Raw genomic sequence first — 13,928 nt, forward strand, 5'->3', positions numbered from 1 at the left:
CTTGTTAAGATCCTCATAGAGAAGCTATTGGCAAATAGGCTCAGTGAGTAGACTGTGAGGTGGATTGAAAACTGGCTAAATAACTGGGCCCAGAGGGTGGATGGTTCAAAGTCTATTTGGAGGCCAGTGACTAGCAGTTTACCTCAGAGATCAATACTGGCTTCAGTCCTGTTCAACATCTTGAAGAATATTCTTGATGACGAGGCAGAGAGCACCCTCAGATGACATCAAATTGGGAGGAGAGGCTGATATGCCAGAGGCAACTCAAGATGGAGAAGTTTTGAATCTTCTGAGATTCAAAAAGGAGAAATGCAAAGTCCTGCACATAAGAAGGTACAATCCCAGGCGCTAGTAAATGTCTGGGGCCCACCCAACTGGGAAGCAGCTTTGCAGTAAAGTACCTGTGGATCATACCAGTGGACACCAGGATGAACACGAGCCAGCAATGGGCCCCAGCCACAGAGAAGGCTAATAGTATCCTCAGTTGCATTAGGAGTATTGCTAGCAGCTCAGTGCAGGCAGTTATTCCTCTCAGCCATGGCCACACCTGACGAACTCTGTTCAGTTCTGAGCTCCTCAGTACAGGTGACATGGACATACCGGAGTGAGCCCAGCAAAGAAAGGGCTACTAAGATGATGAAGGGACTGCAGCATCACTCCAGTGAGGAAAAGCTGAGAGACCTGGGACTGTTCAGACTGGAGAAGAGAAGGCTCAGGGGACAAACACCTAAAGGGAGGGTGCAAAGAAGAGTGAGACAGGCTTTTTTTCAGTACTGCCCAATGACAGGACTACAGGCAATGGGGACAAACTGAAATGCAGTTTTCTTTTAAACATCATGAAGTTCTTTTTCACTGGGAGGATGACTGAGCACCAGCATGGGTTGCTCAACTGGGTTGGATGACTTGGACTCGATGAATATGATCTCACAGAAAGAAAAATTTGACCATAGGTGTCTAAAGTTAGGTATATTGAAACAATAAAGCAAGAGTTTTACCTTATAGAATCACACAGACTTTAGAGTGGTGTTAACACTGCAGAATTCTGCAACTTATATATTGTTGTTTGCTAAAGTGGAGAGTTATGTAGTAGTCTGTTTATATTTCAAATCTTCACAGTAAACTTTAAACTGAGTTTTTGCTTTTAAGCAAATAGCTTATCTGGAATGGTGAAATTAATAATGTGCACAGATATACTCATTTAAGGGAAATGACTTTACATAAGTACTTTGAGTTTTAAAGCAGCATTTATTTAAATTACAGTTTCTACACATAGAATTTTAGAACTTTTTGTAATAATTTCTTCCTTTTTTTACTTTTGCTTTTCTTTTTTTAAATTTTCCTCCTCGTTTAAGTTTTATTCTGAATTTGTCATGGTTTTTTGCTTTGTTATGATGTGAATGTTTTCTTTAGCAATTATTGTACTGCATTTATAGTACTGTATATAATTCAACACAGAGCTTGACTTGGAGGATTTCATGTAGTTCTTTAATATATAAAGAAATTTTGAATTTATTCCAGCAATTTTGGCTGAGTCATCAACGTCTCAACAATTTCCTTCCTCATTATTTTCTTTCTTTAGGAAGAATTGGCACAAGTTTAGGATATTTATGTTATCAAGATTTCTACACCAGTACTCTTTGGCTTCAGCTAGCTAAGTATAGATAGTTGCTTTGGTTAAATGGTTTTTCTTTATTTCCACAAAATTACTTTTGACTACCAAAAAAAATGTGACAGATTCTCATAACAGATAGAAAGGAAGGGAAAATTATATATGATTTGCAGATGAGGACACTGGGAAAAGTCCGGATCTGCAATGCATTGCACCTTAGTCCCAAAGTATTTTTGTCTCTGTGTTTTGAAATTTCCTTAAATTTTTTTTTTTTTTTGGTCCTTGCATGGAATCCTCCCAAAGTAGGATAGCCAGACTGGACTTACCTTTGCTTCAGAAATCACAGTCTGAAAAAATATTATTCAACTGCCTTCAGGTACCTTGGTCCAGGAGAGGTGTCATTTGCTGCTATGGAGAGGCAAAGCTACAGACTCAGAAGTTTCCCTACAGAACTAGCTTGTACAGAAGAGACTAATTCATGCTATGCTAAGCCTTCTTTAAAAGTCTTACGAAGTAGTCCAGTCTCTGCACAGATAAATATTGTACCAAGTTTGAGGCCTCCATAGCTCAGATTTTTCGTTTAGATGTAAGAGATTTGAAGTATTTCAATCAGATGAGTCTACCAAAGGGAGACCTCATAAATTATTTAGTGCAACTGGGATAAACTTAACATTTTAAAAAATCTATCAAATAAGCAAGACAAACTTATTTTGTCTAAGCTTTATTATTCTTCCTGCATGCCATATGGAGATATGGGATACAGAAGCGGCAGTAAAAAAGAAGGAGCATAAATAAAGATAATGAAGAACAATGCCCTAATTTGGGCAAAGACTAAAGATTAAAAGTAAAAGCATGTGAAGACACTCATTTAAGGGAATGAAGAAAAACATACATAAACAACTGAAACAGATAAACACAGCAAGCAAAAAATAGCTTAGGTCAGGAAAGATGTGAGATGAGTGAAATTCAAAGCTAAAAATGTATGAAACTAATTTTAGATAGAAAGGAAAAAAGAGAGAAAAAAACCTGATTATTCTATTTAGAAATATGTTTCCTTCCCACATAGTCTAAGAAATGTTGCATATTTTTATTTTAAATTTTATTTAATTTCATTTTCTTCTTAAAAAAATGTTGTAAATTCAGCATCTAATCTGCTGAGTCAGTCAACAGAGAGTGATAAAGCTGTTGAGATGGGATGCTGTTGCCATTAGTCCAGCTTTGCTCAGAGCGAAATTTGTTCTGAAATTTATGTACAATCTTATGCCACTAGAAGATGTTCCATATGGTGGCAAACAACATCTGAAAAGGTGAAAAACAATCATTAATGCTTGATAGAGATTTTTACAGCAAGAATTAGGCAAAGCTGAAAATACCAACAGATCTTGTTACAAAGGCATACAGGGAAATGTGATGAAAATCAGTCAGACACTGTGATTTATTTGCAAAAATGTATGGAAAACTGCATTTCTGTTTCCTGTTATGCTTTTTTTCATGATGACCAGGTAAGAGAAGAGGGACTGAATGGAAGGAGCATCCAGAGGTGTGTTATCGAGATGAACAATAAAAATCTGGAGCTGCACATATGGTAAGGTTATGAAGATATATGGGAAAAAATAGCAAATGTTAGGCATCTTTCAAAGGAGATGAGGAAAATGATTTTTACTGATCAAGCAACCATGTTGGTAGTAAACCTGCTGAAGATTGCAAACTTTGAGATAAACCCTGCAGCCTCACTCATACAGTGTCTCTTCCAGAGAAGTATGAGCATTAATATTCTACTCTGGTTTTGTTTTCCTCTGCAGTAGTCATCTAGAGGAAGGTAAAGATAGAAAATACTGCCTGGAAGAGATGTAAAATGAAAGCCACACAATTTCTTTTTTGTATTTTCAAGTTCAGTATCACTGCTGTTTTTCTTTCCTCTGTTGAAAGGGCTGATTAGTCCTTATGATGATTCAAACTGTAGAGGGGCATGTTCTTGTAACATAAAAATCATCTGAATTAATAAATTGTTTTGTACCAACTGATAGTCCAGTCCTAGTAGTTGTTTAATAAGAGATTAGGAGAGGTAAGTAAGTCAGAGAAAAAGGATAATCTTTGACAAAAGTTGTCCAGAGAACATTCAGAAAAGATAAAGAAGTCTGTTCCCTTTTCTACTGTTACTGAAGTGAAATTTGTGTTTAACCCTGCACTTCATCCCCTGTCCTTGAGTTAAGAACTGAATCTTCTCTCTCCACTCTGACCATTACCAATTTTTTCCTCAAGTAGTTTATTCTTTAAAAACACGATGGACCAAAACTATCTTAACTAAAAAGGAAGAATCAGTCTTAATCAATATGCAAGAACAGTTAAAATATATGATATACCTTCATTAACCATTTTTTTAAAAAATAGAGTAGCATATTTGCTTTAAACCCTAAATCTCATAATATGCTCTGATTAACAACACTGATGAAATATTAAAACGTGTGAAAATCCCACTACTTGCCCTAAGAAACTGGTTAGCGTTGGTTTTGGAGTTAAACATTTTCTTTATGAACAATTTCTTTCCAGAAAAATATCACATCCAAAACAGCTATTACCCGCACCAATTACACCACAAACACCACATATTTAGTTCATTCTAAATATATATATTTATATATATATGTAGCTATCTATATACACTAAAATACAGCTTTTTTTTTTTTTGTGAGCTCAAAAGACATTGCAATGTTTCTTTTTCTCTGGATATAGCAGCTGAAACCTTGACTGCTACTAACTAGTGGTTAATATAACCTCTGCAGATGTTTTATCTTTCCCTCACCTTTCTGAGGAGATACTGTTATTTTCCACTGTGCAAGATTTTTTTTCTGAGCATAACATAGGTGTATCTTATTTTACCTCAACTAGAGAAGAATTTTCCTGCTTTTTAGAAGGAAAAGATATCAAATCTCTCAAATCCATTTTCAAAGTCATTGTTGTATTCAACATCTAACCTGCACTGCTAGAAGGTTCTGTAAATTATTAAAATTATTGAAATAATTGCTGATTCTTCATAGGTATTAAACACAATTCAGTGCATCATTTATAGCATCTAAAGCCAGAAGGCAGTAATATATCATTTAGCCTGGCATTTTCAGTAGCATTCACCATAGGATTTCAAATATACCTCAGTCTACTAAATAATTTAATAAAAGCAATGTTGTGCATGAATAGTTTGAGATTATAAATATTTGGTTTTGATAAATGATGACATTGTTGACCCTTTTTTAATGCTGCTTATTTCTCTTGTATTGAAAGGACTAAATCAAAACCAATGAAAACTTGATGGAAACTCAGGTGAAAATTGCTTGTGTGGGCAGTCTTTTTTGGAGTAAATGTACATAGGTTAAGCAATGGGATAGGAAGCAGATTATTAAAATACAAGAATTGGGGAACAGGGAGCCTTGAGGAAGAGGAAAACAGGCCTTATGTCAAGACCAGTGAAGCTTTTGAGAACTACTTTTTTTTGTAGGCATAAAAACAGCAGCAGGCATTCTGTCTTAAGGTGAAACCTTAACAAGAGCTGGGAGGGTAGAGAATGAAATTTGATTGTGATAATCATCTCTTACTTAAGGGCATTGGTCTCATATGTGACTTAAGGTAGCATGGGAAAAGATGCAGCCCTTCATAGGGACTTTTCCTGCACTGGGTCAAATTTTCTGCTGACATCTGATGAAATTATGGGATCATTGGATAAGATTTCACCACTGATCATGTGAAGATGTGAATATAGAGCAATGTGTGGAAATATGGTGAAATATTTCAAGTTTCCAAGAAAACAATGTAAGAAGGAAGTCTTAATGGTCTTCTTTGATCTGACAATCAGGGAAAGAAAGTATTCGTCAATGTGAATTAAGGTGGGGCCAGAAAGGAAGATTAGATTTTTCAGTGTTGCAGTCAGAAAGAGGGTGAGTTTGACCAAATATGTACTCTGAAGCAAACAATTAAGCATGCTAAAGAAATGAATGGGGGGAAAAAAAAAGGAAGATGTTAGTAATTCAGATAAAAGAGAAGTATGAAAAAAACACCGAGGGAAAGGAAAATATCAGGGAAAATAATGCCAGAAATAAATACTGTGAGAAACAGTTTTTTTAACTAAATATACTAGGAGACTAAAAATACTTTCAGAACAGTCCCACTTAGCCGGATAATTGAAGTCTAGAAACAACCAACCACTGGCTTCTTTCATTACGATCTACCACAGGTTAATGATCCTAGCTTCTGAAAAGAATCCATTTCTTTTTTTCTCATATAGATGTATCTGACTCTGATACATAACCATTAGCTCTCAACAAGAGTTATATCATCAAGCATCTAAGATTTTCCATCTTTGAAGACACTACAGTTTATTATCATATTTCAGTCTTCTCTTTGGTAAACATATTCACAAGCTTAGTTTATTAAGCCATTAGAGATTTTTGCTATAAGGCCTTTCTCAACCCACAAATCATTTCTCTATCTCTTTTTTACACCCTCTGCAATTGTGAAATATTTTTTTAAAAGTATGAACAACAGAATGCCTCATCATGGTGATATAATGGGGTAAAACCTGTGCCGTTTATATAGTTGGAAAATGCTTTAGCAAACCACACTGCAGCATAGTATTGAGACATGCATGTCCACTGTCATTTATAAATCTTTTTAGAATTGCTTCTTCCTTAGGTCTATTCCTTCAGCAATTTCTATAGCTTGCCTCCGTTAACCACAAGCTAATTACTGTGATCCAATTTTTATAAGGTCCACAGTTTGCTGTATTTTAAACCACTGTTGAATGCACCCTGTATAGTTTCATAAGACACAGAATGAGAATCTCTGGAAAGGGATGCATCTTGCCCATTTGAATCATCTAATTTAGGATAGAATGAGCTGAAATATTGAAAAATCTTTATGTCAGCTAAATATATACAATTATATATTTAGTCTTCTGGTAATTGGAAGGGTTTAGCTACAACTTTCTCTAAGGCAGGAAAGAGCAAGCTTGAGAACTCAAGCTGGCAATATGATGATGAGTTTGAGTGAGGATAATATTTACATCAAACACGAGGGCACTAATTAACTTGAACATATGACGTGTCAAGGGTACTGTTTACACTCCCTTACAGGGAGCAAGAAATAATATTAAATTGTTGTTACTGCAGTCTGATCTAATAACTTCTACAGGCCATTACTACATCCTTAGTCTGTTGTTCCTTCAGTTATTTCCCTTGTTGGATCTCTATAAATTAATACTCTGCTTAAAACTATGCAGGGTACATAGTTTTAAGGCAGAGAGAAGAGCTGCCTAAATACGACACACGCAAAGGAATTATATGTACTAAACGTAGGATTTCTGCCGGTACATTACTCAGATACAGACATGAGAGTTTCTGAGCATAAGCCCAATAAAATATAATTCTGTTTTAATAACGCACTAAAGTACTGTTGTTAATATGGGTAGTGCATAAAGATATTACTGAACTCTTTTCTATCTGAAATGGGTATTTCAAGAGTTACTGTTTCTGAGGTGAGACACTCCATAATTAAAAAAGTCTAATGATATTTTGACATTCATTCAGTTTTAGACAGTATAGAGTTAATCCTACTAATCACTGGTCCTGCCTCACACCAATTTCTAAGTAGTTAAAAGGTGCATGCATAGAAATTTTTTATGTATTTGTCATGGAAATAAGCTCAGGCTTGCACATTTAGGCTCAACAGTTATATACAATAGACACAAGCACCTGACCCCACCAGTTATGTTTTTTCTGAATACTGTATTTCTTTATACATTTTCCATTTTATATGCCTTTGACATATGACTGTTGAAATGATTGTGGGTTTCTTTTCCAGATTATGAAAGAGATCATTATACATTCAATGTGATGGAAACTGCTATCAACCTAGAAGGTTTACCATGTGATAAACCCATGTTTTAAGGCATAAATTAGATTCTGAATACAGAATATGGAAAATACGTCATAGATTACATTTCTCTGTCTTCCACAGAAGCTATTTTCAACTGTTCTCAAAGACAAGATGAAATAATATCTAAAGACAATGGTAATATTAAATTCAGGTTTTTTTGATCTTTAATATTCACTGCCTTGATCTATGTGGTTAATAAAATATCAGTCACAGTAAAATATCTTGATTTCCTCATGAAAGAGGAAATTCAGTGGGATTCTTGAACACTAGGAAGCATTCAACTACTCTTTTAAAAGAATTCTTTAACAAGTACATATGCAAGGTTTTAACTATAGAAGATGCCTTTTCCTTATAAACATAAGTATTCCAAGCTTGCCAAAGTCTTTTAATACAACTCTGGGGTTTTTAGTTTAAATTTTACTAATTTTTTCAATATGTATACTAAGTCCTCCATCCTTATCAGTGCCTTTAAAGGACTGTCCATGAAATATCCTCGGAAAGATTTCTTGTAGTAAAATATTAAGAAACAACAGAGTGGAAGTAACTAAGTCTGGTATATTAGGTTTCCAAGTTTTCTCCTTATTCTACTCAGTATGGAATATATACCTCAAATAATCTATTCATGTGATCAAATATGTCAAGATAAAAATCTTTGATAATTGTTGCTGTTCAACATCGAATCATAGTTTTCTTGATTTCACATTAAACCTTGAAACCTCTGTCTTATAGACACTCTCACAAATCAGTAATTTCTGTCTTTTTGTTTGTTTGATTGATCCAGTGATTAACATGGTTTGATTGGACACAGGACAGGCAGAGAATGCTCATTGTTTTTGTTTGTAATGCATTTTACTTTTTGTGGAGATCTTGAGTTGTCCAGGCAAAAGGTTTGTGTGGTTTGTGCATCATATAGTTACTGTTTCTCAAATTTTGCTCTGTGGTCTCCTAGATTATTTAAAAAATATTTTAAGTGCCATATGCAGATGTTTGAAACAATGCTTGAGAAACCAGTATTAAATATAAACCACCATGAACTTTCTGATTAAGTACTTGACAGTAAGACTAGCTGGTTTATTCCTGTTTGGACACTAATAATTTCTTGAAACCAGTTGTGAATTCCATGAATTTTCTTCTGTGAGATATCATTTCTGTAAATTTATCTGTCATGAAAATCAACAATTATATACAATTTACCACATTGAAAAGATTACCCTTGTCTACGAAACTGTAAGACTAAAAATCCCAAACCTATTGTACCTTCAAGATCACTACCAAAATTACATAAATACATTCAGTTTGAAATAAACTGAATTTTGAAGACATAAATAATTGTTCTCCTAATTCTTGACAGACTCTTCATGACAGAATTATAACTGAACAATGTTGCCAAGTCTCTTTAAAATGTATGTCCTGGATTACTGAATTACAGTTTGATAGCAGATGCTGATAATACTTGTGCAAAATAACACAGTCCATTTTGCCATCTGGCCAAAATTATTAACTGCTTTGGGGGAAAAACTGTGAAAACTAAGACTTTATTTTTTTAATCCCTAAACACCAATATTTTAAACTGTCATTTAGATGCAGAACAGCTATGCAAATAGTTGATTTAGCTTTTGGTAGAAACAAAGAGGCAATTGAAACACAAAGGGAGTATGTGGTGTTTAGGCAAACACTAGAAGCTGGAATAAATAAGAAGAGAAACCCAAAGAGTAAAATTCAGTAAAAACTGATAAGCTGGTTCCCACTGAAGCTTTTAATACCAGGAATGTGGTACTTGTTGCATCCAAACATAGCAGTGATCGGGAATTACAGCTCTTCTCTGGAATTATAGCATGCTTCATTTACAAAATGTCACAATGTAATACTTTGAAGAACAAGTAATCTGTTTCACATTTTAGGTAGCTACAACCTTTAATACTTTAACATTTTTTTAAATTGATAGCTGGTTTTAAGGATGTTCAACTTCACAGAAAGAGAAAAAGGTGCCTTTTTTTTCTCTCTGGAACACACGAGTCAGAATGTCATAAACCTTCACATAGGATAAAACACAAACCTATTCGGTAATAATGAACCAGTGGGTGTACACTGTATGTCAGTACTTCCAAATTCACACTTCAGTGAGCTAAAAAACAGATGACTTAAACTGTATAAAATTTATTCTTAAATATTCTTTAAACGTATTTTAAAGTAATATAATTTCTTTAAAATTATTCAGATTGCACAATTATTTTCTCCATTAATTCTGTGCTGCAAGCAACAAAACTGTGCACAATCCTTTTTACTTATGTTACATCTTACTTCTGCTTCCTGTCCTCAACTAATGTGACAGATCCGCAAACTGATATTCCTAATATAATATAAATGCAAATATGAAGCTCCAAAACATTTGTATCTGAAGCTTTAAAATCTGATTGATGGAATTTGTTTCATCAATTACTTGAAGTGAGAATTGTAGCTAAAACCAATATCAAACTCAAAGTAAATAATAGGCAGAAACTTTTACTTAATGAATCTATATGATACTTGGCATGCATCTTCTTAGTACCTATGCATTGAGACATGAAAATTTTTGCTGATGATCCGCTTTATTGAAGATAATAATGCAACTATTATTGTCTTTAGTGGAGTTTGGATTTAGTTTTCCATACAATAATGAAAGAAAGTAATGAAACTGCCATCAGAGTTCTTCATTGCAGAAACATAGAGGTTGACCACTCTACCTTATCATCCTTCGTTTTGAAACTATTTATGCTGACCTAGACAAGGCTCTGGAGATGTTCATTACTCTGATCTAAAAGCCTGGATGAATCTGTGATTCCACATATTCCTGAACACAGAAAATATGAGTTGAAATAGCAACATGGATGACGTACAAGTGGTCTTTTTTGTCTAATGTCTCTAAAATGTAGAAATCCTGTTTTGCTAATACTCTGTTTGGGGCAGAGGTAATATTTAGGCAAGGGGACTGTTACTATATTCACTTTACTCCCACAAGTGATTTCAAGAATTACCAGCTAGAATATTAGAGGCTAGAGTTCAGCTAAAGCAATAAAAATCTTCTATGCTTTTTCATCCAAGAATATTACAAATTCCTTACTTACATTAATAAAATGAGTCATGTAACATTGCAGTAATTCTAGCATTATTATATCACTTTACAAACTGGGAATATTGAGAGGATAAGGTAGAACACAAGTTTTTTGACATAATCTTGAGTGAAAGCTCACATATCCTGACTTTATCCTATGGATAAAAATGCTGCTGTTTATCCATAGAATCATCAGTAACACAAATGAAACTACTATTTTAAGCTAGCAATATATTCACGAAATACAGTCCATTTTTTACTAAAGGCTTTTCTTTCCAATATATTCTATTTTAAAAAGTCTTTTTTATCTGGGATTATAGCAAGAGTGATAGATACAAAATTTTGCAGACTAGATCTTGGGCTTTTCAGGCTAGGTAAATGGTAACTCTTTCTTCCAGTATGTGTATTTCTACACTAGTGTGACCTTTTCTGTTTGTAATGTTCATGTTACTAAAGGTTTCTGACCTCAAAGAAATTCCTTATCGTCCTGAAACAAGAAAAGCAAAACTTCTGTCAAGTATTTTGAACTGTTTGTTTGCAATACAGGAGGTCTGAATTTCCTGTTTTACCTTATAAATACGCTCAATATACAACCTCTCTTTATATATTTACATGCTGTTTTTTATTCATAACTTCTAATAGTAGTCCATTCCCTGTATATTGTTTTACTGCTACTTACCATTAAATCCCCTGTAGGAATATCTACCATGCTGTTGTAACAACCAGATAATATAGAAATGCCAAAAGTAACATTTTGCCATTGTTTCTGCATGTCAAAAGTTCTTACCAAAAACTCTCTATCAGCTTTCCTGCCAGACACCTTTACCAGAGTTTCTTGCTGGAGTTTTCCTGCCAAAAGATCCTGCTATGGTTATCGTTTCTCTTAGAACACCTGAACAGGGCTACATGCCAAAAAACCACATACAGCCTCCTTTAAACTCTATAAAAGTTGAGGAAAAATTTTGGAAAATAAGGAAGAGGAAAAGGACAGAGAGAGAGAATGGGTTACCCCAGCCGAGCATCTCTCCCCACCTCCTCCCCACCTTTTCTCTGCCACCACATGCTCCCTGCCTGCCACCATAGAATGAAATTCTGCCGGCTAGAGAAGAACTGACACCCACCATGCCACATGTGTGAGTTACACCTTATCCTTCTACCCTTACTGCGGGACGAAAGATGCTACTGATGGAGCATCGGAACCCTGCAAGGCCTGGGACACGGTCAATCGTAAGCGGCAAAGCCTAACATTCCAGCTGCATTCCATAGAACTAAGCTGCAAGACCCCCGGCGGCTAAAGAGATAACATCGAAAAGCGGCAGAGAAAAAAAAAGACAGGAAACTGTTCCTTATCCCGCCCCTCCCCCCCCCCCCCCCCCCCCCAATCGGCAGAAAGGTAGTTATGCTTCTAAAAGTAATCTTAGCTTTTTCCAACTTTTTCTTAATTTTTCCTCCTTCTCTTTGCATCTCAGCAATTAATAAAATAAAAATATGGGGTTTTGGTATCAACAGACAACTTTGTTTGAGTTTTAATTTTGCTTGGGGGAATATTCGAATCTGAAGTTCTTTCTGCAAAGTTTAAGCAGATTGTCACAGCTGTAACAGAAACAAGGATAATGTTTCCAGTGTGGTTTTGTTCTTGTTGTAGTTGATATTTTTCCATCAACAGATGAAGTAGTAGGAACAGGGGATGCTCAGACACCTTGCTTCAAATTTCATCATTGGTATTTCTCATGTTCTGGACTTGCAGGTCATTGTAATGATGACGATAGAGTTGCCCAGTTTGTATACTGCATGACCTCTCTTCTACATCTGCCAGGACAGTTTTGTATCTTCAGCTTCAGCAGGTTTGCATTCATATTTGGACAGGCATTTTGGTGCTAAGAAGTGTGTTTCTTTGATTGTTTAATGTTACTTTCCATATATTGTTTTTTATTTTATTTTATTATTTCTACTCTTGAGAAAATCAGAGATTCCAAATTTTGTTCCCTGGGCTTTCAGAGATATTCTGCAAACTGAAACTGCTGCAAATTAAAAAAAAAACCAACAACAGAACAAACAAACAACAAATATGATCAGGTAATATTAATCCTATTTCTTTATTAATATGAGATTGGCCCACACCAATAAAAATGATCTTTACTTAAAATGAGGAGAAATTTTAAAAATATTTTTTTCTGGGACAAACTCGTGAGAAAATATCATGCTACATCTTTAAAATCAAAAAAATAAAGGCTGCATTTTCTACTGAATTCACAGCTGGCATTCCATCATGTATGTTAAATATATGGTAAGTATCATGAAAGAAAAATAGTCTGGGATATCTGAATTTGTAACAGATTTTTAGATAAACTATGAGAATAATTTCAGCCATAGAATTGGAATGATGAATCTGTTCATATGTTGATACCAGTTCTAATGCTTTTAATTTTTTTATGTGTCTATTTCCACTCCTGGATATGAATTTTTAACTGCTGCATAGTAGCTGTAGACAATTGCAATGTATGTGATTTTAGAAAAATTTAGGATTCTCTTGTTTTTAAAAATGAAACCCTTGAATGGAAAATAATATATTTTGACTATTGCAGTAGTGTCTATATATATGTGTGTGTGTGTATATATATATGTGTATGTGTATATATATATGTATATATATATATGTATATATATATGTATATATATATATATGTAAGCTACATATTTTTGCTAATTGTAGAGCCATATAAGGTTTTATCAACATATCTATGATATTTATGAAGTCATCCTGGCAGTGTTGCAGTACCAGAGTGAAGTTATTCTCACAATACTCCCACAGCTGAACAATTTTCTTCTTGTTGTGGTTAATGAACTGAAACACAGAAGTTTTGGAGGTCAGATCTACCTTTTCAAGCACAGAATTAACACATTTTGGGGGAGGGTTGGCTGAACATCCCAAGATACTTGCATAACTAAGTTGAGAATATTTACCAACACTTACTCTCTGCTGTCACTTCAGAGAAGCCATGAAAAGGCAAAGTAGTTGCACTCAATAGCTCTTCTGTTATCAGCAGAGCCTAACCAGTTCCCTAGCTAGTTGGTAATAGTGACATTGCAGTAGATACATTTTAAATATACATATATTTATCCATAACACTGTCTCATCGTGTGTTGTTGTTAGTACTACTTGATGTATAACTGTAATTAATCACTTTTACAGTGGTCCTTTGCTGTTATTGTCAATGTTTGTGTCATATGAATTGTCTCTACAAAATTCTGACAACCCTGTTTGAAGTGCAGAATTATACTTTCTCTAGGTACCACTCAGAA

Source organism: Lepidothrix coronata, unplaced genomic scaffold (assembly GCF_001604755.1).
Source record: "Lepidothrix coronata isolate B3197 unplaced genomic scaffold, Lepidothrix_coronata-1.0 Scaffold37, whole genome shotgun sequence".
NCBI lineage: Eukaryota > Metazoa > Chordata > Aves > Passeriformes > Pipridae > Lepidothrix > Lepidothrix coronata.